At 37.1% G+C, this 23,839-nt stretch overlaps 1 pseudogene; it reads left to right on the forward strand.

Annotated features, from left to right (window-relative positions):
• The first annotated feature begins 22,556 nt into the window (after positions 1–22,556).
• On the forward strand, positions 22,557–23,823 carry LOC101700109 (interferon-inducible double-stranded RNA-dependent protein kinase activator A-like; annotated as a pseudogene).
• The last annotated feature ends 16 nt before the right edge of the window (positions 23,824–23,839 follow it).

Consider the following 23,839-nt stretch of genomic DNA (forward strand, 5'->3'; position numbering starts at 1 on the left):
TTCAGGGAATATAAAGATTAAAAATATAAACCAAGATAGGTTATGTAAAGGGACAAATTTCCAATGATGAATGTCATTATATTGTATACCTAAAATGTACCAATAAAATTAATTTTTAAAAAAAGAAAAGAAAGGGCCGGGGATTTAGCTCAGCGGTTCCGCCGCCTGCCTCACAAGCACAAGGACCAGAGTTCGATCCCTGGTACAAAAAATAAATAAATAAGAAAAAAAGAAAAGAAAACTATATAAAGTATCTACCTTGTATAGGAAACAGATCACATAAATTACAATCCACAAGTCAAATGCTGTGAAATATTTTTAAGCAATGTGATAAGAGAAATAAGAGTTAAGCAAATATCCTTCATGAGAACAGTTTCACAGAAGGGAAATATTTCAGCCAAAACTTGAAGTTGAGTAGAACTAACTTGGCTTAGTAAAGATTCAAAAGCTATAGCATGTCAATGGGGATTGACTAGATTTCATTTCCTAAGATGGGCCAAATATAATTTTTTAGTTCTTTTTTTTTTATTGGTACCTTTGTAGCACACAATGATTACATTCATTGTGGGGAGTTGGTACATGTACATGACATTTCTTAATTCTCTTTTTAACCCATTCCCCTCTCTTCCCTCCCCTTTCCGACATCTTTTGGACCCCTTATCCCTGTAGGGACTTGGTGCATGTACACAGCACTTCACAATCCCCACCTTTAAAAAAACTTTCATTTGCCTCCCCTTCCTGCCCCCTCCCTCTGCTTCTCAGTTCCCTTCCCATATGACAAATACCCATCTCACTACTTCCTATTATCTGTCTTCTATTTTGTACTTTATTTATATTTGGAGTTTCTCATATAAGAGAAATCATGTGATTTTTAAACTTGGGTGTCCGATCTATCTCACTTAACATTATGGTCTCAAGGTGTATCCATTTTGCTACAAATGACTCAAGTTTGTATTTCTTATGACACAATAATACTCCATTGTCTATAAATATCACATTTTCTTTATCCATTCATCTGTTAATAGACATTTATGGTGCTTCCAAGATTTAGGTATTATGAATTGTGCTACTATAAATATTAGTACACATATATCACTGTAATATGATATCTTTAACTTTTTCAAGAAGATGCCTAGAAGCGAAATAGCTGAGTCAAATGGAATTTCTACTTTTACTTTTTTTGAGAAATCTCCACACTGATTTCCAGTGGTTGAACCAGTTTACTCTCCCACCAGCAATAAAGAAGGATTACCGCCCCCCACCCCAGAATTTGTTATTTTTGATTTCTTGAGGGTAGCCATTGTTTCTGGAGTAAGATGGAGTTTCAGTGTTATTTTAATTTGCATTTCTTGAATGGCCAGCAGTGTTGAGCATTTCTTCATGTATTTATTGACCATTTGTATTTCTTCATCTGAGAAATGTTTATTCATTTCAGATGCCCATTGTTTGATTAGATCTTTAAATTTGGAAGGTCTAATTTTTTTTGAGTTCTTTATATGAATCTTTTGTCTGATGAGTAGCTGGCAAATTTTCTTTCCTGTTCTGTGAGTTGTTTCTTCACTCTATTGGTGGTTTCCTTTGCTGTGTAGAAGTTTTTAATTTGATGTGATCCCATGTATTGATTTTTGGTATTATTTCTTGTGCAAGAGAAAGTCTCTGCCTATGCCTATGTCTTCAGGAGTTTTGGCTAGTTTGTCTCCCAGGAGATTAAGTGTTTCTGTGTTAGTATTTTTTTTTTTTTTTGGTACCGGGGATCGAACTCAGGACCTTGAGCTTGTGAGGCAGGCGGTGGAAGCACTGAGCTAAATCCCCAGCCCTTATGTTTTAGTATTTAGATCTTTGATCCATTTTTACTTTAGTTTAGTGCATGGTGAGAGATATGGATTTAGCTTCAGTCTTCAGCATGTGGATAGCCAATTTTCCAGCACCATTTGTTAAAGAGGTTTATCCCCAAACAAAAGTACAGTACTGTATTTAGCTCCTTTGTCAAAGATAATTTAGTGAAGTGTGCCTAGAGTTGTTTCTGCATCCTCTATTCTTTTCCATTGAGCCATAATTCTTTGTTGTTGTTGTTGTTATTGTTGTTATTTGCAATACCATGCTGTTTTTATCACTGTAGCTTTGGAGTACAACTTGAAGTCAAGGATTGTGATGACTCCTGCCTTGCCCTTGTTGCTTAGAATTGCTTTTGCTATTCTCGGTCTCAAATCAACTGGGTGTCGGTATTTATAAGCTGGGTATTTTTTATAAGCTGGGTATTTATAAGTTGGGTATTTGTAGTGTTTATGGGGATGTTCTTGGAGTCATCTTGGACTCCTCTCCTTTTGTATGTACCATGTCAAAACTTTCATGACAGCTGTTGGTAGAATCTACTAATTTTGTGTTCAAAACACATCCCAAATCAGATCATTTCTCCTCATGTCCACGATTACTAGCTTGGTCCAAGTTACCTTCAGTTCTTACGTGGACTACCATAAAAGCATCTAATTGGTTATTTACCTCTCTGTTGCTGGAAAACAAATTACTCCAAACTTAATACCTTAAAACCACACACACTTGTTATCTTACAGTTTCTATGGATCAGGAGTCTGGAAATGATTTAACCAGATACTCACAGTCTGTAATCAAGCTGTTGCCAGGCTATGTCTTGACCTGGAAGTTCAACTAGGGAGGAATCCACCTCCCAGCTCATTCAAGTTGTTTGTAACATTCAGTGCCTCGTGGATGGATAACTGCTGGTCCAATATCCTGCTGGCTCTTGGCTGCACATGTAGGTTGTAAAGGCCTCTCATAGTTCTCTGGCAAATAGGCCTCTCTGTATACAGTTCATAGCACGGAGGCTTGCTTCTCAATGTAATCAGCAGAATCTCTGATTGCAATCTGCCAAAAGAAAGACTTAGGTAACATAACCTTGTCACGAGAATGACGTCCATCATTTTTGCTATCTATCTGCTATCTTAGACATAAGTCACAGGTTCTTTCTGCACTTGGGAGAGTACCATACAAGGACTTGTCTCATTGGGGGCAGCTTAGGGTGTGTCCATCTTATTAGTTATGCTTTCCTGCTTTATTCTCCATATATTACTCCGATGGAGCCTTTCAAAATGCAAAACTATCAATGTCATTGTCTCACTCACAAAATCTAAAGGGCCTAGAAGAAAAGAAAATTATATATATATATATAATATATAATTAATTTGCTTCATTTCTCACCAGTCTTTTCATCTATTCTTCCCCAGCTATGAAAGAACCACGCCAAGCACTCTTCTACCTGAAAGTTTTTGCATTTGCTATTTGCTGTAACTTACTCTACTCCAGCAGATGTTTATGACTTAAAACACTTTCTGCATTTAGGTGTCTGCTCATCTAGGGTAGTCCTGCCAGTATACTCTACATTTTATTCCTGCCTCCCATTCTTCCTAGCCTTTATCTTTCTTCTTTCTTTGTTATTTCAGAATTCAAATTAAACATTTTTAAACTAAATACATAAAAACACAAAAATGTTCATATTGGGCCAGGGATTTAGCTCAGTGGTTCTGCCGCCTGCCTCAAAAGCCTAAGGCCCTGAGTTCAATTCCCAGTACCAAAACAAAACAAATCAAAACGAAACAAAACACACACATACACAAAATGTACATATTAATGGGGTACGATGTGATATTTCATATGTACACTGTGTAATCAGGTTAAGCATATCTATTTCCTCAAATATTTGTCACTTCTTTCTGGTGAAAACATTAAAAATCCTTTCTTCTAGCTTTTTGAGATATATAGTATATTATTGCTATTATTGCTAATAGCACACCAGGACTTCTTACTACAACTTAGCACCCATTGGTAACATAGTACCCTTTGGTCAACTTTCTTCATCCTTGCCTCTCCCATACTCTCCCCAGCCTCTTGTAACTACCATTAATTATACTCTTAATCTAAGATCAATTTTTTATGTTCCACATATGAGTGAGACCATGGGGTACTTGTCTTTCTGTGCCTGACTTGTTTCACTTAACATAATGATCTTCAGTTCTATCCATGTGGGTCTAAGTGAAAGGATTTCATTCTTTTATAGTTGAATAATATTCTATGGTATATATGTACCCCATTTTCTTTATCTATTCATCATTTGATAGAAGTTAGGCTGTTTCTCTTTCCTGGTTAATATGAATTCTCATTTCAAGCCTCTCAGTATTACATTTCCAGTGACTGAGTGAGAGTCAGGCAAGGGACATAGCCATGCTCAGAGAATGGGATGGAAAGAGACTCTCTGAGGGATTAGAGCTAAAGGACACAGCCCTGCCCCCATGAGCCAGGCTCAGCCTAAATTGCTTTGGATTCAAGAAAGTTGCAGCATTGGTGGAACTTATGGGACACAATGAAAGCAGTCCTATGAGGGGAATTTATAGCAGTGAATACCCATATCAGGAAAACAGAGTGGGCTCTCAGAAACAACCAACCTAATTTTGAACCTCAAGCTTCTAGAAAAAGAAGAGCAAGTCAAGCCCAAAGCTTGTTCAAGGAAGGAAATTACAAAAATCAGAGCAGAAATTAATGCAATGAAGACTAAAAGAACAATACAAAGAATCAATAAATTGAAGACTTGGTTCTTTGAAAGATTAAATAAAATTGACAAACACTTAGCCAACCTTATCAAAAAAAGAAAGAAAACTCTCAAATCCATGCAATTGGGAATGAAAAGGGTAAAATCATAACAGACCTTGCAGAAATTCAGATCATAAATGCCTACTTTGAGAACCTGTATTCTAATAAGATGGAAAATACAGAAGAAGTTTCCAGATACATATGAATTACCAAAACTGAATCAAGAAAATATAAAAATTCTAAACAAACCAATATCAGCCAATGAAATTAAAGAGGTAATTAAAAACCTACCAACAAAGAAAAGCCCAGGCCCTGATGATTTACTGCTAAATTCTACAAGAAATTTAGAGAAGACCTAATGCCACTACTTTTCAAACTCTAATGAAATCAAAAGGGAAGCAATACTCCCAAATTCATTCCTCAAAGCAAGCATTACCCTGATTCCAAAACCAGAGAAGGATCCAACCAAAAGAGAGAACAACAGGCTTATCTCCCTAGTGATCACAGATGCAAAAATTTTCAATAAGATACTGGCAAACAGAGTGCAGCAAATCATCAAGAAGATTATACACCATGACCAAGTTGGATTTATCCCAGTGATGCAGGGATCATTCAACATAGGAAAGTGGCAGCATTGGTGCCCTGGCCCTAATCCTACTGCTGGCTGGCCCTGTGTCCAGCTCAAATCTGGGTTCTGCCTTCTTCATCTAGCAGTTTGAAAGGGACATGTCTTGACTTAAACACTGCTCCAAAATTATAGATCCTGGAATAAAACCATATTCAAAAATCACAGAGAAAATTCTTTTCTTTATCTCTTTCTTTCATTTGTAATTATGTTGTTTTTTATTTTATCTTGCTTTGTTTTGTTTTCTTCTTTTATCTTTTTTCTTTTCTCTTTTCTTCACCACTGGGGTTTGAAGAATTTTCCTTTGTCCTTTTTCCTTGCTTATCCATTTTCCTTTCTTTCTTTCTTTCTTTCTTTTTTTTTTTTTGGTACCAGGGATCAAACTCAGGACCTTGTGCTTGCTTGAGAGGCAGGCGGTGGAACCACTGAGTTAAATCCCCAGCCTGCATATCCCTTTTTCTTACTTTATTTCTTTTTTAATTTTTTCTTCTTCTTCTTTTTAATTTTTCTCCCTTTAATTTTTTCTTATTTTTAGTCCTCATATAATTTTTTTCTCTCTCTTTTTCTTTTATTATCTATGTCTCATCAATGTTTTCTCTTACCTTTACCTAATTCTATAGACATCCTTCTACACCCTAATAGGATCGTTTGTCCTTCTTCCCTCTCCTTCTCATATCATGTCATTTAAGGTTTCAAATGTTTTCCTCTTGCATTCCCCCATTATCAACCCCCATATCTTTAATACCATAGCCATAAAGCTTTATTAATCTTAGGTATTCAATACCATACAATTACTATTGAATTTTTTTCTACCATTAGGGAAAATTTAGCTGCCACATTTAGTACATATTAGGTGTTATGTCAATACCTGGTTGTCTTAATGTTTACACCATAATTAGGTCTTGGATGATATTATTATAGCTGATTTGTTTGATATTAAAGAGATATGTATACTAGCAACAAAGTCTTTCACTATAAGCATCCACAAACAGCACAAAGCAAAACAAAACAAACAATAAAAACATGAGAAAACCAGGCAACAAAATGTGTCCTAAAACTCCCAACTCTGAAAGCTGACCCATGGGGCATTGAGGAGGAGAATAGCATAAGCCAACCACTCAATTTACTTAAAAGAACAGCAGAAGAGGTTAGAAAACATATCAAAGAGCTACTCAGAAATATCACAGAGGATATACCTAAACAGATAATGGAAGTAATAACAAAAACGATACAGCAGCTTTCAGAAGACACTAATAAAAAGCTAAATGACCTAAGCAAAATGATGCAAAATATGAATGGCCAGTTTAGTAAATAATTAGAGTCCATGAAAAGGTTTCATTCAGAAATCTAGGAGATTAAAAATTATATTGAAAGTATGGGCAGCAGAAGTGACCAGTATGAGAACAGAATTTCAGAATTAGAGGACAATGATGCTTTCAAAGACACCAAGTACTCAAAGACACCTTAAAAGTAACAAGAGAGCATGAAAAAAAAGAATACAACAGCTTCTAGATGACACAAATAAGGCTAAGTAACCAGAATAAGTAAAAAATCAAAAGACAACACAAATGATATTTAAAAAAAAACTGTTCACAGAAACAACAGCAGAAATTTCTGAAATACAGGAAAGAAATAAAAATACAGATAAGTAAGGCATATAGAACCATAAATAGTCACAATCAAAAGAGAATCTCCCTGTACCACATCATACTGAATGTACCAGAGGCCCATCACAAAGACAAAATCTTAAAAGCTGTTAGAATAAGGCAGTGAATCACATATAAAGGTAAACCTATTAGAATCACAGAAGACTTCTCAATACAAAACTGAAAGGCCAGGAGGGCTTGGAGTAAAGTGTTTCAAGCTCTAAAAGATAAAAACATCCAACCTTGACTTATGTCTCCTGAAAAAAACTTTCCTTCAAAATTAACAGAGAAATAAGGTATTTCCATGATAAGGAACACTTTAAGAAATTCATGATCACCAAATCAGCATTACTAAATATTCTCAAGTATATCTTAGAAAGAGACAATGAAGCCAACAATGCCAATAGGTAAAAAAAGAATAAATATATCTGGCAAGATGAGCAGCTAAGCAAAAGGAAAAACAAAAGGAAATAAGCAAGAGGAAAATAATGGAATGGTAGGGAAAAGTTGATAGTTTTCAGTAATAATTCTCAATGTGAATGGTATCAATTCTTCAATCAAAAGACACAGATTGGCAGAAGGGATCAAGAAACAAAACCCAACAATATCCAGTATACAAGAAATATATTTAATTCAAAAGGAGATTCACTCATTAAAAATCAAAGGGTAGAAAGCAATATTCCATACAATGGGAACCCATAATAAAATCAGGAGTAGCTATGCTAATTTCAGACAAAGTGAATTTCAAGCCAAAACTGATCAGAAGAGACAAAGAAGGTCACTATGTATTGGTTAAGGGAACATTTCAATAGGAAGAGATAACAATTTTAAACATATATACACCAAATACTTCATAAAATGCCCAACTTCATAAAATGAACAGTAACGGACATGAAAATTCAGATAAACACGAATGCAATTGTACTGGAGGACTTAAGTACACCACTATTATAAATGGCCAGATCAACTAAAAAAAAATCAACAAAGAAATATCAGAGTTGAACCAAACTTTCAAACAAATGTACTTAATAAATATTGACAGAATGTTCCATCCAACAGCAGAACACACATTTTTCTCAGCAGCACATAAGACTTTCTCCAAAATTGACCATGTACTAGACCATAAACCATACTTATGTAAGTGCAAAAGAACTGAAATTATTTCACACATATTATCAGATTATAGTGCCATGAAACTAGAAATCAACAACAAAAGAAATGACAGAAACTATGCAAATAGTTTCAAACAAACAGGACTTAAACAACACTCTCTTGAATAATCATTCACAGATGAAATTAAGGAAGAAATTATATGGCCTATAATAAAAAAAGTAATGTCAGTATGGCATACCAGAACCTATGGGACACAATGAAAGTCCTAAGAGGGAAGTTTACAGTGCTGAATTCCCACATCAGAAAAACAGAGTGAGTTCAAATAAATAACCTAATGATGCACCTAGAAAAACAACAATAATCCAAATGAAAAGCCACTGCAAGAAAGGAAATTATAAAAATCAGAGCAGAAATTAATGAAATTGGGACTAATAAACATTACAAAGAATAAATCAAACAGTTCTTGGAAATATTAAACAAAATAGATGGAAGTTTAGCCAATCTTACCAAAAAAAAGGAAAGAAAAGACTGAAATGTATGAAATTAGAAATGAAACAGGCAAAATCACAATGGAGTCAGCTGAAATACAGAAAATCATTGGTAACTACTTTGAGAACCTGTATTCTAATAAAATGGAAAATGCTGAATAAATGGGTACATTCCTGGATAAATATGAACTACCAAAGCTGAACCAAGAAGGCATGAAAAATCCTGAATAATCCAGTATCAGTTAATAAAATTGAAAAAGTAATAAAAACACTCCCAACCTAAGAAAGCCCAGGACCCAATGAATTCGCTATCAAATTCTACAAGAACTTTAGAGAAGATCTAATGCCAATACTTCTCAAACTCTGTAATGAAATTGAAAGGCAAGCAGTACTCCCAAAGTCATTCCTGAAAGCAAGGATTACCCTTATTCCAAAATCAGAACAGGACCAAAAAGAGAACTACAGGCCAATCGCTTTAGTGAATATAGATGCAACAGTCCTCAGTGTGATAGTGGTAAACACAATGCAGCAAATAATAAAAAAGATCATATACATCATGACCAAGTAGGATTCATTCCAGGGATGCAGGGATGGTTCAATATATGCAAATCACTAAGTGTAATACACCACATAAGTAGAACCAAGAACAAAAAATCATGATCATTTCAGTAAACCTGGAAAAAAGCATTTGACAAAAATCCAAAATCCATTCATGATTAAAAAAATAAAATAAATAAACAGAAGAAAATCAGTATGAGCCAGGCATGGTGGCAAACACCCATGATCCTAGCACTCAGGAGGCTGAGGCAGGAAGATCTGTGAGTTCAAAGCCACCCTGAGCTACATAGTGAGTTCAAGGCCAGCCTAAACTACAGAGAAACCTTGCCTTAAAAAACCAAAAAAGAAAATCAGTATGAAAGGTCTTTATCTCAATCTGGTAAAGACCATATAGGACAAATGAACAGCCAATATTATACTAACTGGAGAGAAGCTGAAACCTTTCCCTCTAAAATTAGGAACCAGGCAAGAATGTCCACTATCATCATTCCTGTTCAATATACTTCTCAACACATTAGCCCAAGCAATTAGGCAAGAGAAAGAAATAAAAGGAATATTGAGAGGAAACGAGTAAGTTACATCATTATTTGCAGAAGACTTGATATTCTGCAAAAGACACCAAACACTCCACCAAGAGACTTCTAGAATTTATAGCCAAATTCAGAAGTGTAGCAAGATACAAAGTCAACACTCAAAAATCAGTAGCATCCCTGTACACAAATACTAAACTCATTGAAAGAGTAATTAGTGAAACAATGCCTTTCACAATAGCATCAAGAAAAATGAATTGCTTAGGAACTGACCTCACCGGGGAAGTGAAAGACCTCCGCAATGAACACTACAGTAATCTTAAAAAGAAGATAGACTATGAAAAGCCAACAGCCAACATCATACTAAATGGTCAAAAAACTGAAACCTTTCATGCTAAAATCAGGAACAAGACAAGGATGCCCACTCTCACCACTCCTGTTCAATATAGATTTGGAAATATTAGCCACAGCAATTAGAAAAGAGAAAGAAATAAAAGGAATAAAGATAGGAAAGGAAGAAGTTAAACTGCCACTATTTGCTGATGATATGATACTTTATGTAGAAGACCCAAAAAACTGAGCCAAAAGACTTCTAGACTTAATTGACAGATTCAGTAGAGTAGCTGGATATAAGGTCAACACTCAAAAAACAATAGCCTTCTTATACACAAATAACAGGCTCACAGAGAGAAATTAGGGAAACAATTCCTTTTACAATAGCATCCAAAACAATGAAATATCTAGAAATCAATCTAACAAAGAAAGCAAAAGACTTCTACACTGAAAACTACAGCGCTCTGAAAAAAAAGATTGAAGAGGATATAGGAAAATGGAAAGACATCCCTTGCTCCTGGGTAGGAAGAACCAATATAGTGAAAATGGCCATACTTCCAAAACTACTATATAGATTTAATGCAATGCCTATTGAAATCCCTGCAGCATACTTCACAGAACTAGCGAAAACAATCCAAAAATTCATTTGGAAGCAGAAGAGACCTAGAATAGCAAAAGCAATTCTAAGCTACAGAGACATGGCTGGGGGTATCACAATCCCCAACTTGAAAGTATACTACAAAGCTACTGTGATAAAAACAGCATGATATGGGCAAAGAAACAGACCCAAGGATCAGTGGAATAGATTAGAAGATGCAGAAAAGATAGCCTATTAATAAATGGTGTTGGACACCAGGAAGATCGAGAAGTAAAGATAGGAGGAGGAGGAGGAGGAGGAGGAGGAGGAGGAAGAGGAGGAGGAGAGATTCACGGAGCTCAGAGAGAGAAGAAAGTCAAAGCAGAAACAAGGAAAAACATAGAAACCAAGAAAGTAAGAGCTCACACAGAAAAGAAAATTCTGAGGGTGAGAAAAGAATGTACTCTAAAAACTGTGATCATAATAGCTCAAGTAGTAACAGGGGAAAAAAGGGTGATAGAGATTAAAGTCCATTCTCAAAAATGAAACAAAGCCAAGACAGTGAATTAAAGTCCTCCACATCAAAAACTAAGGAGGATGAGAAGACCAGATCCTCAGTGGAAAATGAAAACCAAAAATCAAAGGCTCCAGAAAATGACCATGTACATGATAAAAACAAAAAATTTGATCATGAATCTAGCCCTGGAACAAATGAAGACAAAAGTGGATGAGTGAGTTGTATAAATTTATTTCCTTTCTGTCTCAAAATTTAAGTTTTAGAGACTTGCTGGTGAATATGATTTATGTTGTTTTCATTTTTTTGAGTTATTTTGTCTATCCTTTTTTTTGTTGGTTTTTTTGTTGGTTTTTTTTTAATGTGGACTTCATTGAGGTGATCTTTTCATAATGTGCAACCTGGATAATTTGTACTGCTAAAGTTTTAATAAATTTGAAATGAGAAAAAAAAAACCCAAAATAAATAAATAAATAAATGGTGTTGGAATAACTGGATTTCAACTTGCCAAAGATTAAAACTAGACCCATATCACCTGCACTAAACTAAGATCGAAGTGGATTAAAGATCTAAATATTGGCCCAGGGATTTAGCTCAGTGGTTTCACCACCTGCTGTGCAAGCGCAAGGACCCAAGTTGGATCCCTGGTACCAAAAAAAAAAACCCAAAAACAAAACAAAACAAAGATCTAAATATTAAGACAGAAACACTAAACTTGCTGGAAGATAAATTAGGTAGAACTCTTGAAGACATTGGCATAGGAAAAGAGTTTATGCACTGCAAGAGAAACCACCAACAGAGCTAAGAGACAACCTACAATGTGGGAAAAAAGTTTTTGCAGCTGTACCTTAGACAAAGGACTACTATCTAGAATATATAAAGAACTGAAAAAAATCAGACCCCCCCCAAATTCAAAGACCCATTTCAAAAATGGGCATCTGAAATGAACAGACATTTCTTAAAGAAGTAAAAGCAGCAAATAAATACATGAAAAAATGTTCACCATCACTGGTCATTCGAGAGATGCAGATGAAAACAACACTGAGATTCTACCTCACCCCAGAAAGAATGGCTACTATCAAGAAATTAACCAATAACAAATGCTGGCAGGGGTGTGGGGAGAAAGGAACCCTTCTCCATTGTTGGTGGGAGTGCAGACTGGTGCAACCACTGTGGAAATCAGTATGGAGATACCTCAAAGAAGGGCTAGAGGTCCCATTTGACCCAGCTATTCCCCTGGTGGGGATCTTCCTAAAATAATTAAAAGATTCATACCACAGCGATAAATGTGCACCCATGTTTATAGGGCCACAGTTTGTAATAGCTAAAGCTTAGAAACAGCCCAAGTGCCCATCAACTGGAGACTGGTTAAAGAAGATGTGGTTTTTCTATAAAATCGAGTACTACTCAACCATATAGAAGGAGAAACTAGAGACTTTTATAGCTAAGTGGATGCACATTGAGGCCATACTCTTATGTGAAATAAATAGGACACACATGTGTAAATACCGAATAGTTTAGTGTGAGAAACTGAAAGTGTAAATAAGGGTTAAAATGATTAAAATGAATAATTGATAATTTGAAATAGGAAGCAAAGCTCCAAAGGGGTAGGGGTGGTGGGAGGGGAAGGGGAAAGGAAAGAAGGGAAAGGAAAAATTATGAGAAAAGAAAAAACTGGAAATGAAGTCTATGTAAATAGGAAAGGGTGGAGGTGGTGGAGGTGGTAAAGGATGCACAGGTAATGGGGAAAAAATAAGAACCAAGATACATCATGCACCAGTACAAGCACTCCCAACAATGACAAATGTAAATGTATTGTATACATAAAATGTACCAATAAAAGAATTTAAGAAAAAAAAAAAAGAAGAAGATAGAAAAGTACATCAGAGAATGGAAATATACCCCCAGCTCCTGGATAGACAGAACCAGTTGTCAAAATGGCCATATTTTCAAAACTGTTACACAGATTTAACACACCCTCAATCAAAATATCAATAGCATTCCTCACAGAACTAGAAAAAGCAATCCTAAAGTTCATATGGAATCAGAAGAGACCTAAAAAAAAAAAAGGAATTCTGGGCAACAAGGGCAGGAACAGGGGGCGTCAAAATCCAAGACTGCCAGTTGTACTGCAAAGCTATAGTGATTTTTTAAAAGCATGGTATTGGCAAAGAAAAAAAAAAATCACAGACTTGTTGATGGATGGAACAGAATAGAGAATGCAGAAACAATTCCTGACACACTCAGCTACCTCATCTTTGATAAAGAGGGCAAATACTTTTGGTGGAGGAAAGATAGCCACTTTAACAAATGGTGCTGGGATAACTCATTATCCACATGACAAAGATTGAACTTAGACCCACATCTGTCACCATGCACTAAACTAAAATCAAAATGGATCAAAGATCTAAATATTAAAACAAAAACAGTTATTCTCCTGGAAGACAAAATAGGTAAATCTATTGAAGACAGGCATATGCAAAGACTTCCTGAACAGAACCCTTGTCATACAAAAAAATAATAGCAAGAACCAACTCATGGGATCCTGTCAAATTAAAAAACTTCTGCACAGCAAAAGAACCAACAAGATAGTGAATAGATAACCTATAGAAAGGGAAAAAGGGGCCAGGGATTTAGCTCAGTGGCACCATGCCTGCCTCACAAATGCAAGGTCCTGAGTTCGATACCCAGTACTAGCAAAAAAAAAAAAAAAGAAAGGGAAAAAGAATCTTGCCAGCTACTCTTCAGACAAAGGACTAATATCCAGAATATAAAGAATACTCAAAGAAATTAGACCCCTCAAATTTAAAGACCCAATTAAAAAATAGGCATCTGAAATGAATTGTACTTCTTCATGGTTAATAAATACATGGAAAAATGCTCAACATCACTGGCCACTCGAGAAATACACATTAAAATAACATGGAGTTTCCATCTTAGCCCAGAAACAATGGCTATCTTCAAGAAATCAAACAATAACACATGCTGGAGAGGTTGTGAGGGAAGATCCTTCTTCATTGCTGGTGGGAGAGTAAACTGGTTCAACCGCTGTGGAGATCAGTATGGAGATTCATCAAAAAACTAAAACTAGAAATTCCATTTAACCTAGCTATTTCCCTTCTATATACCTTCTTGAAAGAGTTTAAGACATCTCTTGTAGTGCTACATACATACCAATGATTATAGCAGCACAATTCAGAATAGCTAAATCTTGGAAGCAGCATATATGTCCATCAACAGATGAATGGATAAAGAAAGTGTGGTATTTACACACAATGGAGTACTACTGTGCCATAATGAAGAATAAACTTGAGTCATTTGTAGGAAAATGAATGCACCTTGAGATCATGTTAAGTGAGATAAATCAGACACAAAAGCTTAAATATTGTATGGTTTCTTTTATATGAGAAACCCAATATATAAATAAGGCACAAAATAAAAAACAGACAATGAAAAAAGAGAAGGAAAAAAATTATTGTAATCTAGCATGGCCAATGTATCTAAAAGTATGCCTTGATTTAGTATAATTGTTTTATGTATTTTATGTTTTGGGCCTGTTAGTTTGGCTGTTAATTTGTGTTTATGATAATCAACTTGATAAAGACTTATAAAATAAATAAATTTGATGCAGGCAGAAAAAAAGCACAGGTGGAGGGAAAGGAGAAAAAAAAAAGAATTGAGATGTGTAATGTACATGTACCCATTCCCCACAATGAATGTAATCATTATGTCCTGCAAACATGTACTGATAATTTTTTTTAAAAAAGAATCAAAGACGCTTGGAAGTGATAAAGGACATATGGGAGATCTGTATTATCTCTCTGCTCCCCCTTCCTGAGCTGAAGATGACTGGAAACGATAGAGCAAGTGTGAAGATCTATATTGTCTCTCCGTCCTCCCCCTCCTCTCTGTTCTTTGCTCTGTACAAAAGGAGATGGTAGTTCGAGAAAAATCGACTTCTCCATCTTCTCAGAGTTAGTTTTGAATAAATCCTCCCCCTCTCCTCTTTGTTTGTTTGTGTGTTTGTTGAGACAGGGTCTCCCTATGTAGTTCAGATTGGTCTTGAGCTCACGATGTGGCACAGGCTGCGATCCTCCTACCTCAACTTCCCAACTGCTGGGTTTACAGGTGTGCACCACTATGCCTGCCTCATCCTTTTGCCTTTTTACAAGAAATCAAAAAAGAAAGAGAAGGTTGGTTTCATGGGGCTGGTAGGAGGAGGGAAAAAGGGAGTCTCTGCTAATGTGTATGTGATTTCTTTTCAGGCGATAAAAATATTCTTGAACCAATTGCTAGTGATCATGGCATAAACTTGTCCATTTACAAAAACCCTGAAAAATACAGAATATTTTTGTAGCTGGAGAAACATTGCTTTTTCAGAGTCTACACCAAGGGTAGCAAACCTAACCCACAGCCAGACCAATCTGGACTCATTTCTACCTCGTCTTGTTGTGACCACACTGGCTATAGTGCTCCAGAAAACCTTTTCCTCACTTCCTTCACTTTGTCCAACTGTCTCCCATTCCTTTCAAGGAAAAAACAATTCTGCTACTCTTTCTTTGGCTCCATTTTGTTTCTCATGCTTTCCCATTTTCCCTCTGTTCTCCTTTCCCTTTTTATACTTACTCATCCCTTTATACCTGTCTCTTTCCTACCCTTCCCTACCACTTCCCTCGTCCTTTTCTATTTGCATCTCTCTATCAAATGATTGTACCATGGAAACAAAATAAGTATGCTCATATTTAAAATTTTTCTTTTTAAAATAAGAATTAAGTGCTTTCTGGCTTTCTTTGGCAAAAAGGAAGGGATTTTGCAGTTTAGTATTTCTTTAAGGGAATACACCTGTAATTATATGGTTGATTTTGCTTTAGGGGATATAATTAGCATTTAAACAAAAGAAGAAGAGGAAGAAGGAGGAGGAGGAAGAGGGGAAGGAGGAAGAGGGAAGGAAGAAAAGAAAGGGGAGGGGGAGGAAAGCAGGAGAGGGGGAGAGGAAGAGAGGAAGAGGGGAAGAAGGTTATATTCACCCACACTATATAACTAGTTGAAAATGAATACTTGAGGCAGGATACTTTCATGAACATTATTTAGTGATTTGTAAACATGAGCAGACACCATGGGTAAACACTGATAATATCTAGGGTGGTGGTGTTCACTGACAAGTCCTAATTATTACTTGGCTGTTCTGTGTGTAGACATGCCTCAGTTAACCATTTAGGCTACAAAGTGAAAGCCTCCTACACAGGCAGTTTCACTTGATTCATAAACCTGAGCATATTTACACTCAGGAATGTCCTTTTTGAACTAAATAAAAAATGCAGTATGGCTTGTAAGTTCTCTTGTGAAGCCATCTTCAGAATGGTTAATTGTTCTCTGTCATTGATCTGGAAGAGTAAGTACAAAAAGAATACCATTAACCTCAAATTTGTCATGTTCAAATAAAATTCCCATCTCTAGTTGGAATGTGGAAAGATTCACTGTTTCCTTGTGTAAAATAGGTCAAGAGAAGTTATTTTCTTCTTAGCTTTCTTTTATAAGAAAAGTTTACTCCATTTGTCAACAAAATGTTAAGAAAGTGAATTGGTTACTAGCCTTCAAGGTTGAAATTCTAGCCCCCAAAGATGCAGTGTAGCAATGGAAAGGCATCCAGATGATCTCAGAAATTTCCACAAAGTGACTATTTCATTAGAGGAGAGAAGGAGGAAAGAAGCTGATTTAATTCCTCAGTCCATTCCTAAGAGACCATCTGTCTTGTCTTAAAGAAAGGACTTTACCCTGGGCCCTATTTTGGTGTTTTGGTACAACTATTGTTGAATGTTTCATATCATGTTTGGACCTAAATGGTCTGCACTCTGAGGACTGCTGAAAAGGTGAGCTCCTTCAGACGTGTCTCTGCTGTTGACCAGTTCTAGCAGTTAGCCACCTGGCGCCTTTGAGCACCTTCTAGTATGGAATGAAAAGCTTGCTCTTAGCTGGGTGTGCTGCCCAAGGCCTGTGTCTGGTTCTATGAACTGTTTAACAAAAATAAATCTGCTTTTTCCTGGACACACAACTGAACTATGTCTCCTACCTTGCCTGGTCGTGACTTGAGGCCATTCCATGGAATTCTAACCAGTGGAATATGCAGTGACTTATGACATTTGTGGGCCAAGGCTTTTAAGAAATAAGCACGGCTCTTCCTTTCTCTTTCTTTTTTAATTGGCTAGATGCAGATGACAGTGAGGTTTTTGGGAAGAGCGTGCTACATGATAAACTTAGCATAAAGGGGCCTAATGAGAAGGAGAACCACCTACCAGTCAGGAAAAAACTCTACTTAACAGGGTAAGAAGAAATGTTTCATTATGTTTCAGTATTATATATATCTGAGGTCTGATTTTTATGGCTGCCAGCACAATCCTATGTCTTAGTCCATCTGGGGTGCTATAACAAGTTACCAAGGACCGGGAGGCTTATACACAAGAGAGATTTATTTCTCACAGCTCTGGAGGCTGGGAGTCCAAGACGAAGGACCAATTAATTCAATGTCTGGTGTGGGCCTGCATCATGATCATAGAAATCACTCATTTCACTGAAATCACGCATGGGTGCAGGGGCAAGGGAGCTCTCTCAAGACTTTTGTAAGAATATCAATCCCATTCATGAGGGCTCTGCTGCTGGATATAATCACCTCCCAGAGATCCTGCTTCCTAATAGGGCACAAATGATCTGACCATAGTACCCTAACCACCTAGTGATTGTAGTAGCAACAATTAAAGGAAGTAGCGCTAACAGACATGCCTTTGTATCTCAGAAGCATAATTTTTTTTACTCTTTTCTTGTTAGTTCTCATGTTTACTTTATAATTAGATTCCTATTTTTATTTTTAATTATTATTATTATTTTTTTGGTACCAGGGATCAAACTTGGGTCCTTGTGCTTGCAAGGCAGGTGGCAAAACCACTGAGCTAAATCCCCAGCCCTAGATTCCTATTTTTATAGTTGTTTATTTGTTTGTTTGGAGCACTGTCTCATCTTCAAAACTTCTCTCTCACGCCCCCCCCCCCACACACCAAATATGACTGAATTTGGAAAAAGTTACTAGGAAAGATTCACATAAATTATCCACTGGGAGAGTTATGGGATGTTGGTGAGATGTGTGGCAGATTAGTGGAAGAGCCTAAGGCATATTTAAGATACTGGAATTATGCCCATCACTATGATGGTGAGTCAGAAACAGCTGTCTCTTTGGAACAATGATAGATTTATTTTCAGGTACGTTAAGTTTTGGAATTTTTATTCAAAAAATGAGTATTGTTTATATTCCCTCTATTTGCTCAACTGTCCAAAAGTAGGTATAGGTATAACATTAAGCTAAATAATAAGAGCTGTCTTTTTAAAAAAATTATATTGGTACATTTAAGGTATACAATATAGTTTTGGAAACATTAGCCCCAGCAATTAGACAAGAGAAAGAAATAAAAGGAATAAAGATAGGAAATGAAGAAGTCAAATTGTCATTATTTGCAGATGACATGATACTCTATATAGAAGATCCTAAGAACTCCATCTTTTTTTGTTTGTTTGTTTTGTCTCATTTGAGACAGGGTCTAGCTATGTAGTTCAGTCTGGCCTTGAACTCCTATGTAGCCCAGGGTGGCCTCGAACTCGATCCTCCTGTCTAAACCTCTGGAGTGCTAGGATTACAAGCATGCACCTCTGTCTTATCTGTGAAGTCTTTTTCCTTGATGATTCTTGGGGATTTTGATTTTATATAGTTACAATTAGCAACTTAGGGAGAGTTCCAGTAATAAAATAAAATAAAATAAAATAACTGATCCAGAGTACTTATTTGATGAAATTGATCTGAAAATTTCTACAAAGAAATGGTTTTTATTGACCTAGATATAGATTACTATATGAAGATGCTTTAGAACTTAAAATATCATTTTAAAAATACTAAATTATGAGACAAGTGCAACTAATACTGTATTTTAAGAAAGCAGAGTCAAAAATTCAGAAAACATTTACTGATTCCATTCACATATCAAGTGATGTTATACTGTCTATTGTTGAATCAGATTTATGTATTTTGTTTTTCCCATATATTTTTATTTGTAGAGCAAATATATAAATATATACTTGTATGTTCTAAGTTTGTGTGACATCATCCTGTATACCAGTAACAAAGTGCACAGTTGGTAGTAGATTAAAGTGAATTCTTTGTATCTGTGTATATGTGTATTAGTGTTGCTAGGACTCAAACTCAGTGCCTCACACATATTAAGAACATGCTCTACCACTAAATTACACCCCCAACCAAAAACAAGTACACTTTCATCTCTCTCTCTCTTTTTTGCTATATAGAGGACTGAACTCTGGGCCTTACACATACTAGGCAAGTGCTCCATCATTGAGTTATACTCCTAGCCCATTCTTATCATTCTTTACCTTTTGGTTTTATTAAGAAGTTCCTTAGAATTTCTTGGGAAACAAGCAGAGTCTGATTTTCCTGAGGAAAGTTAATTGGCATGTGCTCTCAGGAATAGCACTTACAAAGAGTAAGGAAAGTAGGACTGGGCAAAAAAAAAGAAAAAAATTGAACTGGATGCAATTGCAAAAGAGGCCTCAGCTGATCATAGACAGAGTTTTGGGGCTGGGGTAGCCCTTCAGAATTGTTCCAAATTGAGGCCAAGTGTCGGGGCCTTTTGAATACTAGTGTCCCCAGGGAGGTGTGCAACCTTGGACAAGGTAGCTTGCATTAGTCTAGGATAATTCCTGAAAAGGAACTGAATTGTGAGCCATCAGCAGCCAAAATCCAGCAGGTAAGAGAGTGGATTTCTTGATTTAGGAGTTGCTATGGACATAACATCCACTGTTTGTATATTAGTGGGAGCTGTATCATTTTGTTATTAAAAAAAAGATAGAAATAAACAGGAATTTCAGTAAAAAAAAGAGAAGAAAAATAATAAACCAATATTTGGAGGAAAGGAAAGTATGAAGAAAATAGTGCAAAATAATTAAGTGAAACTAAAAGCTAAAGTTATGTTTATTAAGCACAGACTCTGGTTATAACACAGTGCATTCTAGTTGAATGTAGGCATTAAAACAGGCAAGGTCACTTAGTACATGAGAATTAAAATCACGGCAAGCACCTGAGATCATGATTCAGAGGCTTATGCTGTAACTTTCAAAGCTTATTGAAATGATTGTAAACTCATTCTGTGAAACTATTTACCAGCAGGGTCATTGAGTCAGAAAAATACCTTAAGAGTATGAAGAAACAGTAAGATGAATATTGATTTTATGAGGGAAGAAACTTCGGTTTGGCAAATTTAAGTCTTGGCTTATCTATGAATTGTCAACTTTTTAATGGAATGCATTTATTTTCTCCTGACTTTGATCTGGCTGTAATTTTTAATTGCCAACTTTTTTTAGGGTGCTTTAAACAATTTATTTAACAGAAATGCCATACACTGACTTCCGTTTATTTTGATGAATCCTTTCCCCATGGTGGTTTAGAAGATCTTCAAGCCAATATAAATATTTGATAGCTATTTGGCCATTTGGGTATACACCTGCACAGTGCCTCACATCTTTCAGCAAGAAAAACACTGAAGGGTAAAGACCTGACACAATTAGCTAGGTACAATGAGAAATTGCCCCAAATATTTGTTTCTCTGAAGTAAAGACACCATGTACCTGTTCAATTAAGAAAACCATCCTTACAATACAGGACGATTTTTTATTTTTAAATAGGCCTTAGAACACTAAGTCACTAATTAGATGTGGAATGGCAGAGCTACATCCTCAGCTTGTGCCATGGATTCATAGGGTATAGATGCCAACAACTCAGGTTCCTTCCCATTGGTTCTCACAAAATGTGCTTCTCGGGGTGGGGCAGGCTGGTGCTTCAATTGAACCCAGGTACCTTTCTCTTTGGCGTCCTCCTTTTTCGGATCATTTTTCTTTTTTTTTTTTTTTTTGTACCTGGGATTGAACTCGGGTCCTTGTGCTTGTGCAGCAGGCGGCGAAACCACTGAGATAAATCCCTGGCCCTAATCATTTTTCTTGACACCTTTCAGGAAGCTATCTTGACTCTTTGAGTGTTTAATATGTTCAATATGTACATTACTCCTCTTGGCAAGTATCCTGCCCTTAACTTGCCAACAGCATGCTGGGTAACACCAGAGTCTTCCAGTTTTGCCATGGTAACATTTGTGTGGCATTCCTTTTTACCCATTCCCTTGATGTCTACACTATCACCCTTTTTGTAGATTCGCATGTATGTGGCCAAAGGAACAACCTCATGTTTTTTAAGAACATATACCAGTTCCCTTCCTCTTTCCCTTTGTGTTCATCATTTTGGCAAATTACAGGAAGATGGCGGTTCTGGCCAAAAAGAAGTAAGTGCCAGCTTTTAATTATCCTTAGGATGATTAAAATACGTATGTATATTTGGCTTTGGAATCCATTATAAGAATTTTTTTGGTAGCCCATTTTCCATCTGAGTTTGTGTTCCCATAGAAGTAGACCCTGAGACAATGATTCAAGAGCTGGTAATTTATTTGGAAGCTCCAGGAAACATTGGGATGATACAGAAGTGCATGATACAGGAGTAGGAAATGCAAAATCAAAGGTATGTTAGGATCTTGATCCAACTGTAAAACAAAACACACAGTTTAGAATTATCTGGACTCAGAAGTGAAGAACTTGGATTGCCCATCTCCAGAGCTTACTGACCATTGGTAATGGGCCCTCCTGAGTGGATTAATTTTCTTGAACTTCAGGCCTGCTTCATGTACAGGTAGTAAAGTCTCCCTAAGCTTAGGGCAATGGTGTCAAGAATGGAGAGGCATCTATGCACCAATGGTTGGAAACTTGCAAGCAAAACCTGAGGGATTAAGTCAGGGACCTGTCATTTGTGGCCTCTCCTACATTGCCAGTTCTAAGTACATTTCACTTGTTTTGATGTTTAAGTTGGTGTCTATTACCTGAGGACATCCCAAGCTGTGGCCAGGAGAAAAAACCTACATGCCTGCTGAGGAATAAGACCATTCTGAGATTAAACATTTGAGCCCAGAATAAGCACAGGGGAAACTCAAAAACTGTCAGTGCTCTAGGAAAAGTCCTTTGTATGAAAGCCCAAAGAGGACGTTTCTTCTGATCTTTCTGGTGAATAATAGCAGAGCGGAAAATTTTCAGGTGGCAGTTACCTTGGTTCTCTGCCAGGTATATTACTGACTGCTCACAAAGCTCCAGCTGGTATTTACCACCTCACAAAAGAAAAAAGTTCTTTTGCTGATTTTTCAAGTCACATTGTGCATAAGTTGCGAAAGATGAGACAACACGGTAGGGCTCCGGGCGACGGGGGGCGCGGGGGACGCGTGGGTGCTCCTCCGCTGGGACAGGGTCCTGGGCTGGGCCCGGGGGTTGCAGCGCTATTGCTCGCCCTGCTCCCCGGAGAATCTCACGTTCGAGTTCCCCGTAAAGCTGTCATCATTCGAGCCCCTGCCCCAGCACTGCTGCAGGGAGACAGGTGCGCCCAGGCCTTTCCAGCTGTGTCACTGGCCACCGGGCAGCCAGGGCTCCTCTCTGGTCACCATCGGTAGCTGTCAAGCTGGCCAGTGTACGCCGCTGCGTCCCTCTCTGCTTTGACAGGCAAAGCCCATCTTTCTCTGGTTTTTGCAGTTTGGGGAAGATGATAACAGCTAAGCCAGGGAAAACACCGATTCAGGTATTACACGAATAGGCATGAAGACCAAGAACATCCCGGTTTATGAATGTGAAAGATCTGACGTGCAAATACACGTGTCCACTTTCACCTTCAGAGTAACCGTTGGTGACATAACCTGCACAGGTGAAGGTAACAGTAAGAAGCTGGCGAAACACAGAGCTGCAGAGGCTGCCATAAACATTTTGAAAGCCAATGCAAGTATTTGCTTTTCAGTTCCTGACCCTTTAATGCCTGACCCTTCCAAGCAACCAAAGAATCAGCTTAACCCTATTGGTTCATTACAGGAACTTGCCATCCATCATGGCTGGAGACTTCCTGAATATACCCTTTCCCAGGAGGGAGGACCTGCTCATAAAAGAGAATATACCACGATTTGCAGGCCAGAGTCATTTATGGAAACTGGAAAGGGGGCATCAAAAAAACAATCCAAGAGAAATGCTGCTGAGAAATTTCTTGCCAAATTTAGTAAAATTTCTCCAGAGAACCATATTTCTCTAACAAATATGGTAGGGCATTCTTTAGGATGCACTTGGCATTCCTTGAGGAATTCTCCTGGTGAAAAGATCAACTTACTGAAAAGAAGCCTCCTTAGTATTCCAAATACAGATTACATCCAGCTTCTTAGTGAAATTGCCAAGGAACAAGGTTTTAACATAACATATTTGGATATAGGATACATCAGTCATTAACAGTTTACAATGCTAGTCAACTAACCACCAGTTATATCTAACTGAGGGCCAATGGGCAGTATCAATGTCTCAACGAATTGTCCACTAGTCCTATCACCGTCTGTCACAGTTCAGGAATCCCCTTCGGCACAGCCCAGAGTGACGCAGCTCACAATGCTCTGCAGTATTTGAAGATAATAGCAGAAAGGAAGTAAACTTGGGGCACCTTAGAAAATCCTTCAGTAGCACTTATTGGTACATTGTAGGTATACAACACAATTACATTTCTCATTGGGAATTGTACCTTTACATGATGCATCTTGGTTCTTATTTTTTCCCCATTCCTAGCTCTCCCTTCACCCCCTCCACCCTTCCCTATTTACAAAGACTTTATTTCCATTTCTCAGCATTTTTCCTTTCCCTTCTTTCCTTTCCCCTGCCCCTCCCAGTACCCCTACCCCTTTGGACCTTTTCT

This window comes from Heterocephalus glaber, unplaced genomic scaffold, assembly GCF_053883595.1.
Source record: "Heterocephalus glaber isolate CG9 unplaced genomic scaffold, H.glaber_assembly_v1.0 deba00001472, whole genome shotgun sequence".
In the NCBI taxonomy this organism is placed as follows: domain Eukaryota; kingdom Metazoa; phylum Chordata; class Mammalia; order Rodentia; family Bathyergidae; genus Heterocephalus; species Heterocephalus glaber.